This window comes from Engystomops pustulosus, chromosome 4 (assembly GCF_040894005.1).
Source record: "Engystomops pustulosus chromosome 4, aEngPut4.maternal, whole genome shotgun sequence".
Lineage (NCBI taxonomy): Eukaryota > Metazoa > Chordata > Amphibia > Anura > Leptodactylidae > Engystomops > Engystomops pustulosus.
This window is the reverse complement of record NC_092414.1, coordinates 133,117,398-133,129,468: the sequence shown is the minus strand read 5'-3', so window position 1 is coordinate 133,129,468 and position 12,071 is coordinate 133,117,398.

The following is a 12,071-nucleotide window of genomic DNA, read 5'->3' as shown; positions in this document are numbered from 1 at the left end:
TACAGTACCAGAATCTGCTGTTGACCGTTTGGCCTGTTGCCTGCTACCTGTTCAATAAAGAACCATGAGTTGATTTGCACAACGTTGCCTCCATCTGATACCTGGTTATGGCTGTCACCACCATGCGCTTCCCTATCCATTACCCAGGGACTAATCTTACAGACACTCAGGGGTTGCCCCAGGGAGAATCAGTACATCAGCCTCTCCCTCCATATTTCTTGCACACACCACCTGCTGGAGACCTGCCAGGCTGTAGGACAGCCCTCCGGTCCCCATACCAAGCACCGGAACATCAGCGTGCCCTAGGCTGCAAAAGCCAGCCACTCTGGTATTCTGGGCCCGGCTGCCTCCAGGCCCCAAGAATAGACTAGGCCCCAAAGGGGGATGTTGCATAGGCAAGGGGTCACTTAAAGTGCACCTGTTACCTCGAATGAGATTTTTAGACAGGTTCCAATGCTATGCTGATTTTTTAAAAATCCCTTTGTCAGCATTCTGCATAATTTCAGTAGTTTATATAAGTTTTATTACCTGGCTCCCTGCCACCATCGTGTTGCGGGAACCTGTCAACAGCTAAAAATCACATTCCTGGTGACGAGTTTCCTTTAAACATATGAGACTTTTCTGACAAGTCTCATACCAACAGAGTTATCTGCCTGATTTATCAACCACTGAGAAAAATCTGGCAAGCCCAAAACCTTACAAAAAATCCCAAAAACTAAATACATGTTTCGAGACTTAAACCGTAACTGTAGATTTACTTGGCAAAAATTAGTTTTGGCACAGCTAGCACTAAAATTACATTTTTGAGATAAAAACACGTTTTTTACTCTGCACTATTTACTTTGCATTATATTTTGGGAAGCATGTTGGGGGTTAAAACGCTCACCACAACCCCAAGTAAAAAGGGGTCCAGTTTCCAAAATGGTATAACTTCTCCGAAGTTTCTATTGCACTGGTACTTCACGGCCCCTGGGAATATGACATGGCATTCCAAATCCAAATGTGTGAAAACAGTGCTGCAAAATTTCACTCCTTCCCTACTCAGCCCTTCTGTGCGCCCAGCCTGTCAATTGTTGGCATGTGTGTGGTATTGCCGTACACAGGACAACCCACAGAATGATTTTTGGGGTGTTTGTCTAAAGTGGCATGGGTTGGGCACAACATATTAGGCACTAATGCTCACCACAGCCCCCAAAAAATTATTTGTGGGGTCGTGTTTCCTAAATGGTGACATCTTTGGAGGTTTTCTATTGTACTGCTACTTCAGGGGCTCTTCAAGTACACTGTGGCACCACAAAGCATTTGCAGCCAAATTGGCCTTCCAAAAAGAACTCTGTTCTTGACATCGCTGTGTGACAAAACAGCAGTTGACATCCACATGTCTGGTATTGCCGTACTCGGAAGAAGCAGGACAAAAATTTTGGGATGTATATGAGAATAATCGTAGTCAAAAATTTAAATTTTGAAATGTTCAATCCATTTTTGTTTGCTTCCGGAAAAATAATGAAAGGGTTAACAGACTTCTCAAATGCTGATTTGAATAGGTTATGGGGGTATATAGTACAAAAGCCTTTATACGGCACTTCCAAACTGAATTGGTCACCAAAAATATAGAATTTTTTAAATTTCAAGAAAATCTGAGAAGTTGCTACTAAAACTTGAAACATTCTCACATCCGTAAAAAAAAATGGAAACGTAAAACAAATTATGGAGATAAAAAGACCGATGGCAAAAGGTTTCTACAAAAAGAAGTTTGTGGTGTGACTTTTTGTATAAAAAGTAGAACATTTGAAACATTTCAAACTTTTCCTAAATTATTGAATTTTTACCCCCCAAAAAAGGAAGGGATCACCAAAATGATACTGCTAACATAAACTACAGTGTCTCACGAGAAAACAGTCTCAAAATCACAGGGATATCTTAAAGCGTTGAAAAGTTATTACCACACTGGTCAAATAAAAAAAAAAAAAGAGAGCCTTAACGTAAAAAACAGGTTATGCCCTTAAGGGGTTAAGGCCATCGGCTCCCTGCTGATTCCCTTCATTTGGGGGTCGATCTAAGCTATGATTACCTAATTTACAGCTTCCAAAATTGGGCTCATGGGTGGGGGGAGAAATACTCCGATCTCCAGAAATACATTTGGCAGAACATTTAGGGTCAGAGCAACTGTGGCACATACTGCATACCCCACTCTGGTCAGGCAATAAACTTCTGCTGGCACATGAGGTGGCAAGGACAGCTTGGCAAGAAGCCAATCGTCTCATTTAATACAAGGACATACCCCTAGAGGCACACCCCATGATTTTTGCCGCATGAAACCCGCCGCTGCGCCAAAATCTGATCGCGTGCGACATAATTACCTTCTAATTACCTGTCACAGCAGTGCCAATTCCGAAAATGTCTAAAATCCGCCGAAAATGCGATCCGCGGAACCCTTAGTAAATAAGCGCCCATTGTGTTAATTGCTTTATAGAATAACCCGTTCAACCTTACCTTTTTCATTACCTTTTTGAGCCAGGGCAAGGCCACACTATCAAAGGCTTTTTCTGCGTATATTGATATTATTGCTGCATTCTTTCTCTCCTGTGGCCTTGCCCTGGTCCAATCCAGCACTGTCATAACCAAACATACATTTTTAACCCCATTTCTCCCCTTTTTCAAAACCATTCTGGGAACTGTGAATTAAACAGGGCATTACCATTGCCAATCTGTTAGCTAATATTTGTGAACATATTTGTGTATCTGGACCAGTCTTTTCCCCTCTTTCCTTCGGTATTACCTTAATAAACGCAAGATTCCTTGTCATAAGTGACTTCCCTTCTAGGTACATGTGATTGTAAACCTGAGTAAGTGTTTCAGCAGTATATGGGCCCACCAGTTTATAATAGTCCTATGTACACCCATCAGGTCCCGGTGCTTTGTCTTTCACTAACTTTCTGATAGTATCAACTATGTCTTCTTTTCTTATTGGAGATGAAAGGAATGTCTGCTGTTCCACAGATAGTGACGTGATGACCAGGTCTTCTAAAAATGTTTCCATTTCCTCTTCATTTTCCTTTCCTCTCCTTCACTACTTCCCCTTTTTCATTCCTCAATCCCTGGATTCTCACCTCTCTCATTTTTTTATCATGTTTGATAACATCTTCCCAGTCTTATTACTCATACGAAACAGGTTTTTCTTTCCCCTTTCTTCATTATCTCTCTGTATCTTATCCACATAATGTTCAAACATTTGTTTACTTTCCATCATCTTTTGCTTATTTTCCATGTGTTGAACTATTCTATAGGTCTCTATATTCTCTATATTTCTTTTCCAGTTCCGGATATTTACGCTTCCTTCTCCTATTTCTACTTGCTACATATAGCATTATTCCTTTCTCACAAATAATTTACTTGTCTCCCAATACAATATAGGATTCTCACTCAATACCCTGCATAATTATCTCTCTCTCTCATAATTATCAAACTTGGCTCTTATCAAGTCTTCTCTTTACAAAACCTGCCTGGGAATTACCACAGATTAAATCCTTTTTGCCTCTCCCATAATTGCAGTTCAATCTGCATAGGGGCATGGTCTGAAATTACAGCCTCAAATATCTTGCTAGATCTCGCATCTCTTGCCAGTGACATTGATATTAGCACCTAATCTATTCTAGACCACGTCTCATGCCTCCCTGAGAATTACGTATATTCTCTTGCCTTCTTATTTTGAATCTTCCAAGGGTCTATCATCAATCCTGACTGGTGCATGTTAAACATCAGTAGATCTTCCCCTTTTTGTTTGCCGTTCCTATGAATAGTGGATTATCTATCTTCTCATTGATAACACTATTGAAGTCTCACCCCACACTTTTTCCTCTACTTTATCTTTGGCTATTCATCTTGTAATTTTCCTATGGAAGTCTTCATTACTTTTCCTATCATTTGGTGCATATAAGTTGTATATTCTAAGTTGTCTATCACCTACTTTTATCAACACCCTCATAGCCCGGCTTTCTTCCTATACTCCCCTGAAATAACCTCTGCTCTTAGCTTTTTATTCAACAGTATTAAGCTTTTTTGAATACATTCCTTGTCCCATTGAATTCTCTACCCATCCTCCTTCTAGTTTAGCTATTTCTTTCCCTGATAAATATGTTTCTTGGAGTAGGGCAATATCAGTATCTAACCTTTGTACAGTCATGGCCATAAGTTTTGAGAATGATACAAATGTTAATTTTTACAAAGTCTACTGCATCAGGTTTTATAATGGCAATTTGCATATACTCCAGAATGTTATAAAGAGTGATCAGCTTAACAGCAATTAAAGTCAATATTTGCCTAGAAAATGAACTTTTTCCCCCAAAACACATTTCAACTTCATTGCAGGCCTGCCTTAAAAGGAGCAGGTAACATTGTTTCAGAGATTGCTCCATTAACACAGGTGTGGGTGTTGATGAGGACAGGGCTGGAGATCAATCTGTCATGATTAAGTAAGAATCACACCACTGGACACTTTAAAAGGATGCCGGTGCTTGGCATCATTGTTTCTCTTCTGTTAACCATGGTTATCTTTAAAGAAACACGTTCAGTAATCATTGCACTGCACAAAACTGGCCTAACAGGGAAGAGTATTGCAGCTAGAAAGATTGGACCTCATAGGTATTCTTCCAGCTTCTATGAGTGAAGTAATGATAATTTTACTTCCTAAGCCTGGCAAAGACCTTAAACAACCAGACTCCTACAGGCCAATATCATTACTCCCGATGGACGTGAAAATTCTGGCTAAGGTTATAGCTAACCGTCTGTCTGGTATTATTACTTCCCTTATTCATGTTGACCAATCAGGGTTCATGCCAGATAGATCCACCGCATTGAACATTCGGAGATTGTATTTAGATCTTCAGTCAGATATGGCGGCAAGAGAGGGGTGTTCTATTCTTTCGATAGCGTTGAGTGGAATTTTCTGTGGGCTACTTTGGCCAGAATGGGATTTGGACATAAATTTATAAGGTGGATTAAGTTACTATACTCAGGTCCAAAGGCACGGATTAAAGTAAATGGCTGTGTCTCCAATGAATTTGCATTGGAAAGAGGTACTAGACAGGAGTGTCCTCTATCCCCTTATCTGTTTGCTATAGCTATAGAACCCCTAGCTGCCATTATTAGGAAATCTACTGAGATTAGTGGATTCCCAGGGAAGGGGGGAGAAGAAAAAGTATCGCTATATGCGGACGACATGTTGCTATATATGGCAAATACAAACAATTCCTTCCCCAAGGTGATGTCATCTATACAGGAGTTCGGTTCTTATTCCGGATTCACAATTAATTGGGATAAATCGGTTTTAATGCCACTGACAAGTAACCACAACATTACTGTCCCGGTAGAAGTGCCGTTACAGATAGTGAATAAATTTAAATACCTTGGGGTGGTAGTAACCCCCGACCCAAAGGAATATCTTTGGATAATTTGGAACCATCACTGTCTAAATTTCCACAAAATAGAGAAAAATATTTTCACTATGACCGGAGCTCCAAGGATTCTAAAACTTCGATGAACAGCACCAATCTTCAATTTCTCCTGCTGAAAGTATGTCACCATTCAGACTAGCACCATCGCATTCTCATTCTCCTCCTTTATTATATTGTAACTGGAAGAAAATATGCAGGCAGATGGTGTGGTACGTTCCAACAAGGTTAAAATTTATTCCAATTCATTATACTCACAAAAATCCAATAAAAATGCGCATATCACAAATTCACATAACGGGACGCTAGCTTTCTCTCCGCCCGACCCAGGGTTTCGCCGGCAAGGCTTCTTCCGGGGCGTTGCCGGAAGAAACCTTGGGTCGGGCGGAGAGAAAGCTAGCGTCCCGTTATGTGAATTTGTGATATGCCGATTTTTATTGGATTTTTGTGAGTGGGTGGGTGGTGGGAATTGGGAAGGGAAGGAGGGAGTATGCTACCAATAATAAGCATATATGATAAAATGTAAATCCTGTATGGGAAAAGGATACAACTGTAATTCTCTTTAATGCTTTTATGAGTATAATTTGAGTTTGTATTATTGTATAAAACCAGAGCTTATTGTAATTATATGTACATACTCCCCTCCAGGTTGTACTTGTTGGGTGTGTTGTTATATAAAAAATGTTCAATAAAAATATCTGATTCAAAAAAAAGATTGCACCTCAGTCAACAATCTATCACATCATCAAGGAATTCAAGGAGAGAGGTTCCATTGTTACCAAAAAGGCTCCAGGGCGCCCAAGAAGGATCAGCAAGCACCAGGACTGTTTGTTAAAAGTGTTTCCACTTTGGGATCAGGCTACCAGCAGTGCAGAGCTTGCTTAGGAATGGCAGCAGGCAGGTATGAGTTCTGTGTTCAGAAGGGTGGACAATATTAAGGATATACTGACGAATAGTTACAAGGGAAACTAGAGGTATTAATAAAGGAATAAAAGGTTTCTTTTTCTGTGAAAAATGCAAAGCCCGTAGGGAAACTATGAAACAAAGAAAAAAGATTGGGAATATCCCATTAATTCTTTTATCAATTGTGATACAGTAAATGTAATCTATTTAATAATTTGCACATGTGGTTTAGCTTACATAGGGAGGACGGGACAAAAGTTAAAAACTTCCATTAGAGAACATTGTAGAAATATTAGAAAGGGTTTAACAACGCACAGTCTATCAGCCCATTTTAAGTTAGCTCATAATTCAGACCCGGGACACGTGGTTTTATGGGATTGAAAAGGTCGAAACACATTGGAGAGGAGAAAATATAAACAACAAGATTAATAAGAAAAAAGGACAATGGATATATAAATTGGGCTCTTTGGCATCGGGAGGGATATTGATTTTGAATTAAAATGCTTTTTAAAAGATTAACTTATAGTAGCATATTTAAGGCACAATGTTTAAAATTCTGTACACTGAAGGGTGAATATAAATTAACTATAAATTAAATGAATGTGAATATATGTGGGGTAATATAATATTTGTTTATAAAGAGATTAGTATAAATGTACATTTAGAATTCTATAAGTCCATTTAGAATTCAAATCGATCATCTGGAATAATATATTGGGGCAGATTTATCAAACTGTCTGAAAGTCAGAATATTTCTAGTTGCCCATGGCAACCAATCACAGCTTCCCTTTAAAATATTCATGAGCACTGGCAAATTGAAAGCTGAGCTGTGATTGGTTGCCATGGGCAACTAGAAATATTCTGACTTTCAGACAGCTTGATAAATCTGCCCCATTGTCTCTTTAGTAAGCACAACATTGTGTAGAGAGGTTGTTCCTGTCCTTTTGAGTTTTCTCTATTTTATTTTTCATAGAAAACAGGTGGTGTTTGATTGGTTAGAGGTGGGGCTGTGAAGAGTATTCAGCATATTTCTAATGATATTTCTCATTGAGGATAGGCATGTTTGTGATTGGAGGAGAGCGGAAAGTGATGAAAATGAAATCCCTCCTCTGAGGCGTTCCCCTGATTGCTGGAAAGAGATCGAGGGGAAACCCCTGTTTTTTTGCTATTTCTCATAGGGAAGAGGCGTTCCCCTGATTGGTGGAGGCAGATTGAGGGAGCTATTTCTTTGATCAAGTGGGAGGTGTGTAAAGAAAGTAACTTCAATTCCCTGATGGGAGTGATTTTGACATTCTAGGAGGAGAGTAGGCATCGTGCTTATAGGATAATAATATAGGTGGGAAAATGACGCAAGCGAATTTAAATTTAAAAACAATAGGTGAGGCTCAGGAGAGATAAATGATTGGCTGAACATGGATAAAGGAAGAAGGTATCATATCATAGTATCATAGTATATAAGGCTGGAAGGAGACGCAAGTCCATCAAGTCCAACCTTTAAGAATTAAATAAATGTTTTATCCCCATAACCCGTGATATTTTTCCTCTCCAGAAAGGCATCCAGGCCTCTCTTGAACATGTACATAGAGTCCGCCATAACAACCTCCTGTGGCAGAGAGTTCCACAGTCTCACTGCTCTTACAGTAAAGAACCTTTGTCTATGTTGATGGTAAAATCGCCTCTCCTCTAGGCGCAGAGGATGCCCCCTTGTCCTGGTCACAGGCCTAGGTATAAAAAGATCTTTGGAGAGATCCTTGTACTGTCCGTTCAGGTATTTGTACATTGTAATGAGGTCTCCCCTCAGTCGTCTTTTTTCTAAACTGAATAATCTCAAATTTTTTAGTCTGCCAGTGTATTCTAGTTCCCCCATTCCCCTAATAATCCTGGTTGCTCTCCTCTGCACCCGTTCCAGCTCTACTATATCCTTTTTATACACTGGTGCCCAAAACTGTACACAATATTCCATGTGTGGTCTGACCAGGGATTTGTATAAGGGCAAAACTATGTCTTTATCATGAGAATCTATTCCTCTCTTGATACATCCCATTATTTTATTTGCTTTAGCAGCAGCCGCCTGGCTCTGGTCACTAAAATTAAGTTTACCATCCACCAATACCCCCAAGTCCTTTTCAGCTTCAGTTTTACTAAGTAATTGACCGTTTAGGACATAATTATACTTTTTGTTTCCATGGCCCAAGTGCATAACTTTACATTTATCTACATTAAACCTCATCAACCATTTCTCTGCCCACTCCTCAAGCTTCCACAAATCCCTCTGTAATGCTAAACTATCGACCTCAGTATTTATTACTTTACACAGCTTAGTATCATCTGCAAATATTGAAACTTGACTGTGTAAACCCACTACAAGGTCATTAATAAAAATATTAAAAAGAAGTGGCCCCAATACTGACCCCTGTGGCACTCCACTGGTAACATCAACCCAATCTGAGAATGTGCCATTAATGACCTCCCTCTGTTTTCTATCACTAAGCCAATTACTTACCCAAATACACAGATTTTCTCCTATTCCGAGCAGTCTCATTTTATATACCAACCTTTTATGTGGCACGGTGTCAAATGCCTTTGAAAAGTCCAAATATACAACATCTACAGCATCCCCCAGATCCAGTCTTGAACTTACCTCCTCGTAGAAACCAATCAGATTAGTCTGACAGGACCGATCTCTCATAAACCCATGCTGACGCTGGGTTATAAGGTTGTGCTCAGTGAGATACTCCAGGATAGCATCTCTAATAAACCCCTCAAATATTTTCCCCACCACAGCAGTTAGACTCACGGGTCTGTAGTTTCCAGGATCGCTATTTGATCCTTTTTTGTATATTGGTACCACATTTGCTATGCGCCATTCCTGTGGAACATAACCAGTCCTCAGTGAATCTTCAAATATTAAAAATAACGGTCTGTCTATCACGGTACATAATTCATGCAGAACCCGGGGGTGTATGCCATCTGGCCCAGGTGATTTATCTATCTTAGTGGTTGCGAGGCGGCGCTGTACCTCTTCCTGGGTTAAACTGTTGACATTATAAAAAGAATTAACATTATTCCTCATTGTGTCTTCCACCAGGGGATTTTCCTGGGTAAAGACAGTTGAGAAGGCGACATTTAGTAGATTGGCCCTTTCCTCATCTCCTTCCACCATGACCCCCATGTTATTTCTAAGGGGACCCACACTCTCTGTTTTTAGTTTCTTATCATTTATATACTTGAAAAATAATTTGGGATTATTTTTGCTCTCCCTGGCAATATTTCTCTCAGTCTCTATTTTTGCGGCCTTTATCTGCTTTTTACAGGATTTATTTTTCTCTCTATAATCCTGTAATGCCTCATCGCTACCTTCACGTTTTAGCACCTTAAATGCCTTATTTTTCTTGCTTATTGCTTTCCTTACAAGACTAGCTAGCCACATTGGCTGTTTCTTGTTCCTCTTATGCTTTTTCCCATAAGGTATGTGTTTCTCACAGGACTTTTTCAGAATATATGAGAAAAAGTCCCATTTTTTGGGGGGGCTTTTGTCTATGAGAACATTATCCCAGTCTATGCCTTTAAGGTCTTCCCTTAGTTGCTGAAAATTTGCCCTCCTGAAGTTTAGAGTGTTGGTTGCCCCTTCACTAACGCTCTTAGTAAAGCGTAGTACAAAATCAATGATATTCTGATCACTATTCCCCAGGTTCCCCCCAACCTGTAGTTCTGATACCCTATCAGGTCTGTTGGTCAGGATAAGGTCCAGCAGTGCCCCCCCCTCTTGTTGGCTCCAGGACTAGTTGCGACAGGTAATTGTCTTTTGTTGTTGACAAGAACCTGCTGCCTTTGAAGGACCTGCAGGTTTCTGCCCCCCAGTCGATATCTGGGTAATTGAAGTCTCCCATGATAAGTACTTCACCTTGCTTTGAAGCCGCATCCATTTCACTTATCAGCATTTCCTCTGCTGCATCCATTATATTTGGAGCCTTATAACAAACCCCTAGTAATATTTTATTATTCTTTTTCCCTCCCCTTATCTCCACACATAGGGACTCCACATTTGCGTTACTGATGTCATCTCGCAGGACGGGCTTGAGGCAAGAATTCACATATAAACAAACCCCTCCACCTTTTTTATTTATACGATCCTTTCTAAAAAGACTATAACCATCTATAGTAACAGCCCAGTCATAGCTACTGTCCAGCCATGTCTCGCTGATACCCACTATATCATATTTCCGCTCCAACATCAAGAGTTCCAGTTCCTCCATTTTGTTTGTGAGGCTTCTGGCATTTGTGTACATACACTTTATATGGTTTTCCCTGTCTGTATTCCTTTTGTCCTTATTCCCCAATCTCATTCCAGCCCCCCTTCCTCCCCCATGGACTATAACTCTTCCCAGCTCTCTATGTACACTGTCTATTTGCCCTGCACAAGTGTAGTTGCCCTCCCCCCAGGTCTCTAGTTTAAACACTCCTCCAACCTTCTAGCCATTTTTTCCCCTAAAACAGCGGCCCCCTCCCCATTGAGGTGCAGCCCATCCCTACTGTAGAGCCTGTAGCCAACAGAAAAGTCAGTCCAGTTCTCCATGAACCCAAAACCCTCCTTCCTACACCAACTTTTGAGCCACTTATTTACCTCCTTGATCTCCCGCTGCCTTTCTGGTGTGGCACGTGGTACAGGCAGTATTTCTGAGAAAATTACCTTTGAGGTCCTTGCCCTGAGCTTATGGCCTAAATCTCTGAAATCATTTTTAAGGACCTTCCACCTACCTCTTACTTTATCATTAGTGCCAATGTGGACCATGACCGCTGGTTCCTCACCAGCCCCTCCCAGTAATCCGTCAACCCGATCCGCAACATGCCGAACCCGAGCACCCGGCAAACAACACACTGTTCGGTATGCACGGTCTTTGTGACAGATTGCCCTGTGTGTTCCCCTAATAATCGAATCTCCCACTACCAGTACCTGTCTGACCTTGCCTGTGCTCCCATTACCCTTCTTACCGGAGCAGACATTCCCCTGGTTGCTAGCGGCCACGTCTTTCTGCAGCATTGCTACCCCAGAGCTGATATCCCCCTCATCCGCCAGCCTGGCAAACTTATTGGGGTGCACCAGATCAGGACTAGACTCCCTACAACTCTTCCCTCTACCCCGCCTTCTACATGTTACCCAACTAGCTGCCCCCTCACTCTGCACCTCCATACTTCCCTCCCCACACCCATCTTCCCCAGAGAGTTTGTGCTCCAGGAGCAGCAAACTTCGTTCCATATTATCAATTGCCCGCAGCCTTGAAACTTGCTCATTTAGATCCAGAATCTGGGCTTCCAGATGAGCAATTTTCACACATCCCACACAGCAGTATTCCCCCTCGAACGGCTGTTCAAGGAAAGCATACATGGCACAGGATGTACGCCGTGTAGCAATGCCACTTATGGAGTCCATTATTCTATTGGGGATTACAATAGAAATATGCACAGAAAGAAGAATTTACTGTCAAAGTAACACAAAATACAGCAGTTACCTGCTAAAGTCCCTCAAACTTAAGTCCCTTAAACCTAAGTCACACTTAAAGGAAACCTACCACTTGTAGTGGCAGGTTTCCGATGGAAATACCGGGCACCAGCTCAGGGTGAGCTGGTGCCGGAGCTTATTTTAGTTAGTGTTTTAAACCGCGGTATCGCGGTTTAAAACACTTTTTAAACTTTATAGCCGGCGCAGGCAGGTACGCG